Below are 15,915 nucleotides of genomic sequence, written 5' to 3'. Positions count from 1 at the left end.
CATACAGAGTCAAGCAGAGCTCCTACACTCAAACTCTAAGTTTGGTGTTGGGAGGCCACAATCATGCTCTGAACATCTGTGAAGCTCTGTAAAGAGCTCACTGTCAAGCTATTGACATTAAAGAAGCGCTTATTGGGAGGCAACCCAATTTTATTTATCTATCTTATTTTATGTTTTCTTTAGGATCATGATCATGTGGAGACACAAAAACAACTACAAAAATTAAAAAAAAAAAAACAGCATCAAAAACAGCACACCCTGGAGGACGAGCTTACTGGCGTTTAAATGCCAGTAACGATACCAAAATGGGCATTTAATGCCCAGCCTGGCACCATTCTGGGCGTTAAACGCCAGAACTGGCAGGCAAACTGGCGTTTAAACGTCAGTAAAGGAAGCAAAATGGGCGTTTAAATGCCCAGCCTGGCACCATTCTGGGCATTTAAACGGCAGAAATGGGCAGCAGTCTGGCGTTTAAATGCCAGAACTGGCAGGCAGACTGGCGTTTAAACACCAGAAATAGGCAGCAACCTGGTGTTTAACATCAGGAATGGCATACAGAGGGTGTTTAACGCCAAGGAGGTGCAGGGATGAGAAATCCTTGACACCTCAGGATCTGTGGACCCCACAGGATCCCCACCTACCTCAACTCACTCTCTCTCCTCCTCACACATCTCTATAACACTCTATCCAAAACACCACTCACATATCAAATCCTACCCTCTCCCCCATATTCTCTTCACCACTCACATCCATCTGCTATTCCTATCATAAAACCCCACCTAACCCACCATTCAAATTCAAACCATTTTCCTCCCAAACCCACCCAAATCCATACGGACCCCCCCTCCTCTTACCCTATAAATAACCTCAATTAATCCTCCACTTTCACACATCACAAACACTTCTTCAACCCCTTGGCCGAACCCTCTCACGCCTCTATCTCCCACTTCTCTTCTTCTTCTACTCTCTTCTCTCTTCTTTTGCTCGAGGACGAGCAAACCTCTTAAGTTTGGTGTAGAAAAAAAGCTTTGCTTTTTATTTTTTTATAACCATTAATGGCACCTAAGGCCAGAGAAACCTCAAGGAAGAGAAAAGGGAAGGCAATTGCTTCCACCTCTGACTCATGGAAGATGTAGAGATTCATCTCAAAAGTCCATCAAGACCACTTCTATGAAGTTGTGGCCAAGAAAAAGGTGATCCCCGAGGTCCCCTTCATGCTCAAAAGGAGTGAATATTCGGAGATCCAATATGAGATTAGGAGAAGAGGATGGGAAGCTCTCACCAATCCCATTCATCAAGTCAGAATCTTAATGGTTCAAGAGTTCTATGCTAATGCATGGATCACTAAGAACCATGATCAAAGTATGAACCCGGACCCAAAGAATTGGCTCACAATGGTCCGAGGGAAATACTTAGATTTCAGTCCGAAAAATGTGAGATTGGCGTTCAACTTGCCAATAATGAGAGGAGACTCTCATCCTTTCACTAGAAGAGTCAACTTTGATCAAAGGTTGGACCAAGTCCTCAAGGACATCTGTGTGGAAGGAGCCCAATGAAAGAGAGATTCCAAAGGCAAGCTGGTTCAACTAAGAAGGCCGGACCTTAAGCCTATGGCTAGAGGATGGTTGGAGTTCATTCAACGCTCCATGATTCCTACTAGCAACCGGTCCGAAGTAACTATGGATTGGGCTATCATGATCCATAGTATCATGATTGGAGAGGAAGTAAAAGTTCATGAGATCATACCTCTAGAACTATACAAGGTGGCTGACAAGCCCTCCACTTTGGCAAGGTTAGCTTTTCCTAACTCATCTGTCACCTATGCAATTCGGCTGAAATTGTCATAGAGGGAGACATCCTCATTGAAGAAGACAAGCCCATCACTAAAAAGAGGATGGAGCAAACAAGAGAGCCCACTCATGGACCTCAACAAGCGTATGAGGAAGTCCCTCATCAGGAGATTCCTGAGATGCCTCAAGGGATGCATTCCCCCCCCCCCCACACAACTATTGGGAACAACTCAATACTTCTTTAGAAGATTTGAGTTCCAACATGGAGCAACTAAGAATGGAGCACCAAGAACACTCCATCATTCTCCATGAGATTAGAGAAGATCAAATAGCCATGAGGGAGGAACGACAAAGGCAAAGAAGAGACATAGAGGAACTCAAAAGCACCATTGGTTCTTCAAGAGGAAGAAGACACCACCATCACTAAGGTGGACCCGTTTCTTAATCTCCTTGTCTAATTGCTTTACTATTTTTTATTTTTATGCTTTATGTTTGACTATGTTTTTGCCTTTATTACATGATCATTAGTATGTAGTGTCTATGTCTTAAAGCTATGAATAATTCCATGAATTCTCCACCTTTCTTAAATGAAAAATGTTTCTATTACAAAAGAACAAGAAGTACATGAGTTTCAAATTCTATCTTGAAAATAGTTCAATTATTTTGATGTGGTGACAATACTTTTTGTTTTCTGAATGAATGCTTGAACAGTGCATATTTTTTATAGTGAAGTTTATGAATGTTAAAATTGTTGGCTCCTGAAAGAATGATAAAAAAGGAGAAATGTTATTAATAATCTGAAAAATCATAAAATTGATTCTTGAAGCAAGAAAAAGTAGTGAAAAACAAAGCTTGCGAAAAAAAATTTGTGAAAAATAAAGAAAAAGAAAGAAAAAGCAAGCAGAAAAAGCCAATAGCCCTTTAAACAAAAAGGCAAGGGTGAAAAGGATCCAAGGCTTTGAGCATTAATGGATAGGAGGGCCCAAAGGAATAAAATCCAGGCCTAAGCGGCTAAATCAAGCTGTCCCTAACCATGTGCTTGTGGCATGAAGGTCCAAGTGAAAAACTTGAGACTGAGTGGTTAAAGTCGTGATCCAAAGCAAAAAGAGTGTGCTTAAGAACTCTGGACACCTCTAACTGGGGACTTTAGCAAAGCTGACTCACAATCTGAAAAGGTTCACCCAGTTATGTGTCTGTGGCATTTATGTATCCGGTGGTAATACTGGAAAATAAAATGCTTAGGGCCACGGCCAAGACTCATAAAAGTAGCTGTGTTCAAGAATCAACATACTAAACTAGGAGAATCAATAACACTATCTGAATTCTAAGTTCCTATAGATGTCAATCATTCTGAACTTCAAAGGATAAAGTGAGATGCCAAAACTGTTCAGAAGCAAAAAGCTAATAGTCCCGCTCATCTGATTGGAACTAAGTTTCACTGATGTTTTGGAATTTATAGTATATTCTCTTCTTTTTATCCTATTTGATTTTCAGTTGCTTGGGGACAAGCAACAATTTAAGTTTGGTGTTGTGATGAGCGGATAATTTATACGCTTTTTGGCATTATTTTTAGGTAGTTTTTAATATGTTTTAGTTACTTTTTATTATATTTTTATTAGTTTTTATGCAAAAATCACATTTCTGGACTTTACTATGAGTTTGTATGTTTTTTTGTGATTTCATGTATTTTCTGGCTGAAATTGAGGGATCTGAGCAAAAGACTGATTCAGAGGCTGAGAAAGGACTGCAGATGCTGTTGGATTCTGACCTCCCTGCACTCGAAGTGGATTTTTTGGAGCTACAGAAGCCCAATTGGTGCGCTATCAATTGAGTTGGAAAGTAGACATCCTGGGGTTTCCAGTAATATATAATAGTCCATATTTGACCCGAGATTTGATGGCCCAAACTGGCGTCCAAACGCCATCCTGAGACCCTTTTTTGGCGTAAAAACGCCAGAACTGGCACCAAAGCTGGAGTTAAATGCCGAAACTGGCATTCAAGCTGGTGTTTAACTCCAAGAAGGGCCTATGCACGTGAAAGCTTCAAGGCTCAGCCCAAACACTCACCAAGTGGGCCCCGAAAGTGGATTTTTGCACTTAGACTTATTTTCTGTAAACCTAGGTTACTAGTTTAGTATAAATAGAACTTTTTACTATTGTAAAAGGAGCTTTTTTTAGTCTTTGAACCCTTTTTCGAATTATTATGCTGTTAGGGAGACCTCTTTCTTATGTATTTTCCAACGGTGGAGTTTTTACTCCTCACAGATTAAGGTGAGGAGCTCTGCTGTTCCTCGAGAATTAATGCAATTACTACTGTTTTTCTATTCAATTCACTTCTACTTCTTCTCTAAGATATATTCTTGTACTTAATTCAGTTAATTCAGAATGAAGAGGTGACCCGTGACAATCACCCAATCTTCATTACTCGCTTAGCCAAGATCTGCGTGCCTGACAACCACAAAGCGGTCTACATGATGTTCAACATAGTCATTGGACGCCAGCTGGAGTATAATCTCTTGGATCTCTAACCCATGGGTTCGCATCGTCTCTCCTGACAACAGAGCATCTGAATCTGTGATTAGGATCCCCGTGGTATAAGCTAGAACCAATAGGCAGCATTCCTGAGATCCGGAAAGTCTAAACCTTGTCTGTGGTATTCCGAGTAGGATCTGGGAAGGGATGACTGTGAAGAGCTTCAAACTTGCGAATGTTGGGCACAGTGACAGTGCGCAAAAGGATAAGGGTCCTATTCCGACACTAGCGAGAACCGACAGATGATTAGCTCTGCGGTAGCTGTGCCTGGTATTTTTCATCCGAGACGAGAAATCCGACAGTTGATTAGCCGTACAGAAACCGTAGCCAGACCATTTTCACTGAGAGGATCCTATAGCTTGCCATGGAAGGGAGTATGCATGATTGGATGAAGACAATAGGAAAGCAGAGATTCAGAGGGAACAAAGCATCTCCAAACGCTTATCTGAAACTCCTACCAAGGAATTACATAAGTAACTTTATTTTATTTTATATTTTATTTATCTTTTAATTATTTAAACTCATAACCATTTGAATCCGCCTGACTAAGATTTACAAGATGACCATAGCTTGCTTCAAGCCAACAATCTCCGTGGGATCGACCCTTACTCACGTAAGGTATTACTTGGACGACCCAGTGCATTTGCTGGTTAGTTGCATCGGAGTTGTGAAAGTGTAATTGCAATTTCGTGCACCAAGTGTCTCTGCATAGTCTCTGAGAAGTGTGTATTATGCTGCCACATCTCCATATACAATGTTCCTTGCATCACTTAAGGCTCTAGTCAGAGAGGATTTATTCAAGTCAAGATCACACTTCCTCTTGAAGTAATCAGACGCTTCTCCATGTTTCAGGTTAGGGTATTTTCTTATTTTCTTTACCAGCTTTGAGGCTAATCACTTCCTGTTTGCTGCCCTATTTTTAGTCCTCCTTGCACATATATGGTTGTTGTTGAATGTTTTCATCTGCCAGCAAGTCTTTTCATGATCCATATAGGCATATGCAACCCACTTACAACCCTCCTTCTTGTACTTGCAAATTGCTCTCATCCTATAACTCTCATTTCTTCTGAAATTAATTTGCCTCACCTCTTGTATGGTGAACTCTCTTACCGCCTCAATAAAATCATGTTTGCTATTGAACTTCATCCTGACCTCCAACTTTAGCTCTCCAAATCTTGCTCCCTCCATGAACATTGGAAAAGCATCGTCATCATCCGCATCAGATTCTTCGTCCAAATTAGGTGGCGTCTTCATTTCCTCAGATTTCTATGAGTCATTTCCATCAGAATCATCGTGGTATGCATCAAAGGCGTCATATGGTGGCTGGACGTCAGTAGATTTTCCAATCACTTGGCCCAGATCAACTTCCTCATCAGAATTCTGAACAATCAGCTCATCTTCTTCACTCAAGTCTTCGAGACATATGTTACCTTTTGCCTTATTCTTTTTCATTTTCAACCCCCTGGGTCTTGCTATAGCAACTTCAGAATCAGAATCATCATCACTTGAATTCTCAAAAGCCTCAGGTCCAGGCCTATAGAGTTCATCTTCCGCACTCTCATATGAGTCACTACTGTCACTGCTTAATGTCACGGATGGGGCCTCACCAACAACCTTTTTCCCTTTGGGTGCAAATCTTGAAGCTGATCATGTCACTAGTTTTGGTGGTGGTATTGGTACCTTTTTGACAGCACCTTTCTTTGGGGTAGACTTTGAATTCTTTTTGACACTTTTTGTGGATTTCTTTGTAGTGGTGGGTGGAATAGACTTCTCAGATTTATTGGTTTTTGGTTTAGAAGAACATGGCTTGGAAAGAGGCATTGGTTTAGGCTGGGCTGGAGGTGTGGACGTGGGCTGGGCTGCAGGTGAACAGTTGGGTTGGGCTGCAAGCTTTGACTTGGGTTGGGCTACAGGTTCAAAGGTGGGTTGGGCTGGATGATTTGAGGTGGGTTTGGTTTGAGGTTTAGAGTGGGGTTGAGTTGGAGGAGCAGAGTTCAGTTGGCCTGGGAGTGCAGAGTTTGCTTCAGGAAATGTGATTGTATTTTATTCAAGGGGTGTGTCTAGAATACATGAAGATGAATTTGAGGTGGTGTTAGATACCATGATTTTTGGATTGGGGGTCATAGGGACCAGTTGTGGAACCTCGTCACCTTCACGTTCAGAATTTTCATGCTGTACACATGCACTACACCTTCATTATTCTTTGCGTGAAAGCACATCTCCAAGAGCTCCTTGTCATGTGACAGTGCTCTCAATCCAGTCTTCAAGGGCCTCCCAGGAGCTAGCTACCAGCACTCCTTCAAGTTGTCATATCCTAGAACCTTGTAATAATTTCTTATTGAGAACACATCCAATGTATCTTTTTCTAGTCCAAATAACTGTTCAATTTGGTCTCTGACATATACGACTTCTCCATCTTCTTTTGTCTCAAAACTTCCTCCATGGTGGATGACAATTGTTATATCATCATCCATCTACATTGCAAAATAACAAAAATCTCAACAATAATTTTAAAAAATAAAACATACTGACTTAAATGACTTCAAACTCCAAACAGGACAATAGGTCATCATTCATTTTAAAACAATAAATTTTTTAAAAACAAGCAATAACACACACATAATAACATTTTTCCACAGACAGCAAAAGATAAAATCGACATTCTCTTCTTTAACAAGGAAAAAAAAACCCTAGCATCATTCACATGCAACAATTTCCAATGCCCTAAATATAACCAGCACCTTGCTTCGACAATAACAATGCAATACAAAAACCTAAACAAAAGCCAAAAACAGAGTATTAAAAAATTTGTGAAAAAATAAAATAAAACTTCACTTCCTAACCTGATCTTCGTCGTTTCTTTCCGCTCCTATGTTAGTTCGTCAGCAGCCTCACCCAGCAGTGTAATACACCACTAATGTTACTCTGATTCTCCTTTCTCACAGTCAAGCATGCGAGAAGAACAAAAACGTGGAGAAGAGGAATAGAAGAAAAAGAGAAGGAAGAAGAAGGGCTAAGTTACATCTGTATCTTCATGTACATGTTGGCCTAACTTTTTTAACCGAACGAAGCCCTTAAACGACGTCACATTGAGTTAAAACTGGGAGAGAACATAAAACGACGTCGTTTTAGGGTTTCCTACGTGTCAATTTAACGTGCCACATCAGATCTCCGTTAATGGAGATAGCTACAAGGACAAACGTGGGTCACGATTCAATATTTGAGGGTTTTAATTGGGCAACTATAAATTTCGGGGTCCAAATTGAGGCCCCTCGAAAATTTCAGGGGCCAAAATGAGTATCAACTCTAATAAACTCCCTTCCTAAATTCTCTCATCTACCCCTCTCTATTTTTCTATTTCTCTCTACCATTTTCACTCTATATATAATTTATACTTTAGATTAGTAATTAGACAAATCAAAATATGTCATCCGATATTTTTTTATTACAATTAAAATAAATTTTTTCTCCAAAATTAACAAACTCTCACTCTCATTCTTCATTTTTATCTTTCTCTCTCTTTTCTCTCATTATCTATTTTTTCCACATTTCTGTTCTACAAAACACAAAATAAGCAAAATAATATAATTCAAATAAAAAATATTATTATATACATATTTTTTTAATTTTTATTTAGTTTTAAATTTTCACCGCTTATCTTTTTAATTTATATTTTTATTTCTCTTTTTCCAAATATTTATTACATAAAATTTAGAAAAAATACTAAGGTTATAATTAAAAGTTAGAATCAAGATTCAATTGTTTAAAAAAAATTAATTTTGAATTAATTTTATAACTATCAATATAATTTTTATATTAATATCTAATTATATTTTTATATACATAGAGAGAAAAAATATTATTTTTATAGCAAGTATAAAAATTAATTATTTCTATTTATGCAACAGATTTAACACCTAATTAAATGTAAAAATATACACGTTAAATTATTTCAAATTTTAGATAACGAATGTTAAAATTAATTTTTAACAAAAAATTATACTTTTTGTAAGGTCCCACATCGGTTGGGGAGGGGAACGAAGCATGCCTTATAAGGGTGTGGATACCTCTCCCTAGCATGACGCGTTTTGACGAGTGAGTGTGGGAGGCTTCGGCTATCATCCCTATCGTCAAAGGCAAAACCGTGAGGCTTGTGTGCCAAAGTGGACAATATCGTGCTAGCGGGTGGTCTGGGCTGTTACAGATGGTATCAGAGCTGGAGCCCGAATCGATGTGCCAGCGAGGGCGGTGGACTCCCTTTTGGGGGTGGATTGTAAGGTCCCACATCGGTTGGGGAGGGGAACGAAGCATGCCTTATAAGGGTGTGGATACCTCTTTCTAGCATGACGCGTTTTGACGAGCGAGTGTGGGGAGCTTCGGCTATCATCCCTATCGTCAAATGCAAAACCGTGAGGCCTTGTGTGCCAAAGCGGACAATATCGTGCTAGTGGGTGGTTTGGGCTATTACATTTTTCATATAAAAATAATAACTAAAAATTTTATTATTTGATTTTTTTTATCTACAGAGACCTTGGTTTTCTTAGTCGGAGACTTTTGTCAACCTACGATTTTTTTTTGTAAAAGTAGTTTGATTCGATAAATCTTTTGTGTCATACATAATCTATATTGTTAGGACAAAGTAGCTAGACTGTAGTTTTAAAAAGTTATATTTTCGTAATGTTATTATGGTAAAAATACTAGCATAAACTAATATTAAAGCATATTTGTATCTGGTTAATTAGCCCACAAAAATTAAACTTAAAATTGTATATCTTTATCATATATATCATATAAATTAAAAGTATTATTAGACTTGTGTAATGGATTTACTACTTTCAATTCCTACCAATATTAATAACAAAGAAATATCGAAACGCAATATTAGTGGATTTGAAGATACACAATACACGAGTGATTGATTTCCCATAATCTTCTCCTTTTGATTTATTATTGCTTTGAAAATTCTTTTAAGAAAATGGTCAAAACATATATCTCTTTTTCTTTTTTATTAATCTAATTTATTAATATATCTTCGCCTCTTGTGTTTTAATGGTCAATAATGAATGAAAATGGGGAAAAAATTCATAAAAAAGGGAACACAACAAGCAAAGGGCATGATTGGAGGCACAAAATAAGTAAATATTCTCTCCCAATTTAAAAAAAAAAACTAAAGAAAACAAAATAGTGTGACTAGGGATGGCAAAACTTCCCGAGACGCGGGAATTCCTGCGGGGACTGTCCTGAATGGGAATCCGATTGTGGAGAATTTTTTCCGCAGGAATGGGGATGGGGGATAAAATTCCCCCGAAGCAGGTGCGGGGACCCGAGCGGGGATCCCCGCCCCATCCCTGCTATTCCCCGAAATTTAAGAATTTCCTGAATTATCCGTAATAGTTTATTTCTCATATATGTTTTTTAGTCATTTCTCACACACACATATATATAGAAACCCAAAACTCCTAATCTTTATTTGCATAACCCTTCTTCAATTCAGAGATCCTAACACTGTCCATACTCCATCCAACCTCTCTGCAGCCACTCCCTCGCCACCCTTCTCACCGCATCGTCACACCTCACCGTGCCATCACCCTTACCGCGTCATAATTTCTATTTGTCGCGTTCCTTTTCGTAACTCTGCCGTCATGTCCATTCTCCTTTCTGTTGCCGCGTCTCCCACCTCGTCCACTGCTTTGTCCTTTGGCTCGTCGTTGCGTCCCCCCATTGCATCATTTCAAAAGAAGTCACCATCGTGTCATTTAGACTTTTTGTATAAAATCTTGCAATTTTTGTATAAGATAGATACTTGCAGTGCTATTCATATGAAAATTAATATTTAGTTAGAACTATTATGTAGATGGGGAATGGGGTATCCGCGGGGAATGGAGCCCTGTGGGAAATGGAGATGGAGAGCAATATTCCCCCACGGTGGAGAATGAAGATGGGGATGGAGAGCAAATATGAGGGCGGGAATGGGAAGCAGGGAGGCATCCCCCGCCCCCGCCTTGCTCCATTAACATCTCTAAGTGTAACGCTCAGCCAACAGTAAGAGGGGAGGATTTTGAAAAAAAAATACAAAAAAAAATCTAGTTAATTTTGCTTCTTTTTAACATGGAAAAGTCACAGACCAAAAACCACAAGACCCAAATATATATTTTTTAATATATGCAAATAGAGCCATTTATTTAATTTTTCAGATACCGTTATTCTTGAAAAAAGTACACTATATTCAAAGGATTTTTATGTTGTCACTTTTATAAAATTCAACAAATAATTATTAATTTTATAATACATATGTATTAAATTCTTGTTAGCAGGGATAAACGCGGATTGGATCGAATTGAATTGGATGTGACCATTCGATTCAATTTACACTATGGGCTTGCTACATATACAAGCAAAAAGGCCCTACAAGTTTTACAAGTTCCCAGCCCACACTTCATTCACACGCGCACTGACTCACTTTGAATGGAGCGTAACTACACGCGCCCCACTCAACGGTTGCTCTTCGCGAATAACGCTCCATAATGGCGCACTCTTCCACTTCTCCAAGCCGTTCGAAGAAAACACAAACCGTCTATTTTTGAGCAACATTCCAAACTGCAGATATAGCACTCGTCGCGCAGATTAGAACTCTCCATCAACACAACATAGAACTCTCCATCAAGAATCTCCAGAAAAAATGAAGTTATAATACTCAAGGTACGTTACGTTACTATTTTACTCATCTTGTATATTTTCCACATTTCAAAATCGAAGAACTAGGTTTTACTGTTCTTCTACGTTCTTCTAGGTTTTACTGTTCTTCTTGTTCTAGGTCTCATTTTATAGTTTTTAATGTTCTACTTGTTCTAGGTTTTACTGTTAATCTTGGTTCTAGGTTATACTGTTCTTCTTAGTTGTTCTAGGTATTACTGTTCTTGTTGTTCTAGTTCTTCTGGTAACTGATTTTTGGGAGTATATTGCGTAATTTGCTGGGTGTAAATGGAGTAATTTGTTGGGTGTATATCACATAATTTGTTGGGTGTATATTTCTGAACTGATATACTGTAATATAGTCAATAGTTGCAACTGTTCTAATACTTGCTTGTCCATGGGTATATATTGCTTGACCTTGTAATGTTGCTTGACCTTGTATATTAATGCATGTTTGAGTGATATCTGACTGATATCTATGGGTGTATCTGACTCATATCTATGGGTGTATCTTACTGATATTTATGGGTGTATTTTTCATTTCAGAAAAAATGGCAGGCAGAAACCAAGCCGGAACAAATGTAAGAACAAATATATGTCTTAGATGAAATCAATTTTATATAATACAAATATATCTGACTATAATTTTGCTTTGTTTACAGCAAACCAAAGATCTTAAGTATGCAACACATTTGTTAAGTGAGAAATTCAGAAACATGAACGAGGAGAAGAAAATAATTGTTAGGGAATTGGGATTTGGTGGCCTGATGCACATTCCACCGCTAAGGGTGCATCACCAAATATTAAGGGAGTTGGCTAACTCCTTCAAATTAGGGGAAAACAGACTGGAAACCAGCTACGGTTCATTTAAAATAAGACCAAAAATAATAGGGGCTGCGCTTGGCATCAACGCGTCAGGTAACTCGCTACAAACATAGGTGTATATGAGCCATATTCAGGTGTATTTCAATTTATGCTTGGGTGTATTTGAACTGATTTTCATACTGTGTTGTTTTCCTTTTTGTAGGAGATCTATTTCGTCAGAAAATCAATTATAAGGATCTTTCTGAAGATGACAAACAAATTTTTAGAAGATTCCAGAGTAAGACCCTCAAAAATCTGACAGATGAGATGATGGCTATTGGTGTTGATAATGAACAGGATCGCCTCATGTTCAAGAGGATTTTCATCCTCTATATACAGATGGCATTCCTGCTACCAACGACAATAAACAAAATCTCACCTGTGCACCTGGCCCTAATTTTCGAGATGGACACAATAACAGAGCGGAACTGGGGAGGACATGTTTTGAGTTTTATCATCAAGGGCATAACAGATTACAAGCTGAAAAAGAAAAAGGCAATTGATGGCTACCTCTTTGCCCTGATGATAATTTACTTTCATCTTTCAAAAAATAAAGACAAGAAAATGGCAGAAAGACCTCCAGAACCCTGGATTGCCAACTGGACTAAGGAGCAGTTGGTCGAAAGAATGAGTGCAAAAAGGGAGGAACATATGGTAAGTGAACAAAATATCTTGGGTGTATTTTATTTACCTGAATGCTGCTAACTAAAATTTCTAATGTTTTAGGGGATTGTAAAAATGGCTGAAGCAAAGAAAAAAAATGAAAGAAATAAAGCAAAAAGAAAAAAAAAAGAAGAAACCAAAAAAACAAAAAAAAGAAAGGCAAGTTCAACATCATCATCTGAGACTGAAACAACTGAAAGTGACCATTCTACCTCTGAGTTTGAGACTGAAGAAGACTTAGAGGATTCAACAAGAAAACAACACACCCGAAAAGCCAAAAAGTAAGTAACATACTTGTGTGTATTTTGTTTATCCATTTGGGTGTATTTTGTTTCTCCATTTGGGTGTATTTTGTTTATCAAATTGGGTGTATTTTGTGCATTCATTTGGGTGTATCTTGTGCATTAATTTGGGTGTATTTTATCCCTTTTAGAATGTTTTAAAATAATGATTGTTTGCCTTCCAGAATGGAGTCCAAAAAAAGAAAGAAGATTCAGGAAGATTCTGATTCAGAATCTGAATCAACTGATGAGTAATGTTCTGAAATTATTACTCCTTTCCTTTGGGTTTATTATCAAGATTTCATGTATTAACAGAGTGTCTCTTATTAACTTATAGAAGCGAAGAATCATCGCCAGTGGAGAAACAAAAAACAAAGAAAAAAAACTCAAAGAACACCAAAAAAGTATGCACTTCTTTGGATAGTATTTTATGATCAAATTAACTTTGTATTTCTGATTCATACTTGTTTTTTCCCCCCATGACACAATCCAAAAAGAAAAAGATCGTTGTTGAGGATTCATCTCCTGAGCAAGCTCAAACCTATCATGGGTACAGTAGTTTGTAACCTATATTACCGTCTATCATCAAAAGTATATTTGTTAACATGTTCTTTTATGCATGTACTGTCAGATCTGAAATTGGAACTGAAGATTTAGATGAATTCTTAATGGAAAACAATGAAAAATCTGCTGCAAAGGGGTATGTCTTGTTGGGGTGTATATTTCAGATTTTAGGGGTGTTTTCTTTGCTAATAATTGTTTCTTGTTTCGCAAGGAGAAGGAAGCTGACCTGCGATCGACGGAAGGTCACTATGTCTCATCTGAAATGTAAGAAGCTTTATTTGATAAAATCTTGTTATCATGATTTAACAGTATGGTATTTTTTGTGAATAACATGTACTCTATTATGTTTAGAATACCGGATGTAAACTTGGGAAGTGATGATCCTTCCTCTCAAGGACACACAGAACAAAGTAGCATAAACAAACTGGCAGAGAGCGTGTAATTTCTCTTTCAAATAACCGTTGATTTTATTCTTTTATTACCTTCTACTTCTAATTCTGTATATATTTTTTTTAGAAAAAAAAGCCCTTTATTGTTTTATTCGAGAAAAAAAGGCAGGAAAAAAAAGCAAAAACTGCAAGTATGTAAGTTCTCAAAAAACAAAGCCTGTCTTTCTTTTGAATTGTTCAGGTGTATTTTTGACTTTCTTAGGGTGTATTTTAGGTTGAGTCTGGTTGAAGAGTCAGCCAGTGAGCCGGCTGAAGAGAATATGATGGTTATGAGGGAAGAGACACCGTCCGAAGGGCTTGCAATGTAACTTTTTCAAAAATATTTCAACCTTATAACCTTTTTATTTTCAAAGGCATTGTTAACCTTTTGTTTTTCTTCTTGTTTAGATTTCCGATTCAAGTTTGTCTACCACTGTCCCAAACAACCACTATGCCGGAAAATGAACAAACACCTGAGACAGAAAATGAACCAACCCCTCTGCTACAAATTGAAGGAACTACAAAAAGGTATGAAATAGTGTTGGGTGTATATTTGGTTACAGTTTGGGTGTATATTGCCCCTGTTGGGGACATGATTAATTTTATGTACCGTGCAGCACTCCTGAACCCCCCCAACAACTTAAAGAAAGCACACACACGCTTCCCCCAGCTCCATCTAAAATGTAAGTTCATCAGAGTAAAACCAATGTTTGGTTATCATCCGTATATTCTAATTCTTATAATACGTTATACATGATCACGCAGTAATCCAGCCCCAGAAGACGTTGCTGCGCTGATGTTGATGGCACGAACAGCATCGTATATTCCTAAAATAGATTCGATGCCATCATTCAGCCTTGGCTTGACTGATTCAAGCCAAGAAGAAACAGCAACACAGGAGGGAGCGTCAACACAAGATGGAGGCAGGGCAAAAACTCCAGAAACCCCAAAACTGCTAGAACAATTAGGGGATCTGGTACAAAAAATTGCAAGTGGTGAGGTGTCAACAAAAGAAAAAAGTCCGCAGATTCCAAAGGAAAGTGGGGCAGGGAGTTTCGAGAAGTTTGAAACTCTTGCAAGGACGAATCAAAATAGTTCTGAGATGAAAGAGAAATACTACCTCTGGGCTATACGAGTGAAGACCTACGCAGATGGGCGAAGTAATGAGTTTGACAACGTCCGCAGACTCCAAGCCCAAGATATATACACTTTGTCAAAAGTCCACCTTGCATCACTCGCACGTGAAACGCATATAGAAGCTGAGGTAACATTACAATAATATTAATGTTTTTATCTCCAAAATTAACTGCAATGCTGATTGATGTAAAATTGATTTCGGCATCTTTTTCTAGATTGTCTTTGCCATGTGCTTCATCCTAAACCAACAAAAGATTAAAAGGTTTCAAGAAGAAGTATAATGTCTCCCACTTGATATTGTGGTAAGGGTTGCTTCAACGATTTTTGGGTGTATTTACTGCATTCCTTCGGGTGTATTTTCTGTCTTATATTGGGTGTATTTAATGTGTTCATTTGGGTGTATTTTCTATGTTCAATCGGGTGTTAGTTGTTTATTCATTTGGGTGTATTTTCTGGATTCGTTTGGGTGTATTTTCTGTATTCATTTGGTGGTTCACAATTTTTGCAGAACATGGCCATTGCAAATCATCCAAAAGGGGTATTCTTACAGCCTAAAAACAATAAGCCGTTCAGGGTGGAAGACTACCCAATGTTCATACCCTTCTTGGACCTTAAAAAATTAGCATTGCATCGTTATGTAAGTTTTCATTTCTTAAAATTCTTATTACTATTTTTTACTTATGTGCCAAATAAACTAAAACAGTGTTCAATCTGAACATATTTCAGATTTTTGCACCTGTTTGCCATTCACAACATTGGTGGTTATGGTTGGCTGATACAAGAAAGCGAAAATTTTATATAGTCGACCCATATTACACGAAATCTCCATCCGATGAGAGAACTTCCCTGAATACATTCATTGTAAGTTGGGTGTATTTCTGTTCAATATAAGGTGTAACTTTGTGCTCCTTTGGGTGTATCCCTTTATTGAAATTATTCATGTATTACTGATTTGTTTTGTACT

This window comes from Arachis hypogaea, chromosome 14 (genome assembly GCF_003086295.3).
Source record: "Arachis hypogaea cultivar Tifrunner chromosome 14, arahy.Tifrunner.gnm2.J5K5, whole genome shotgun sequence".
Taxonomy (NCBI): Eukaryota; Viridiplantae; Streptophyta; class Magnoliopsida; order Fabales; family Fabaceae; genus Arachis; species Arachis hypogaea.
The sequence above is the reverse complement of the archived record's forward strand: the minus strand, read 5'-3'. Positions refer to the sequence as shown.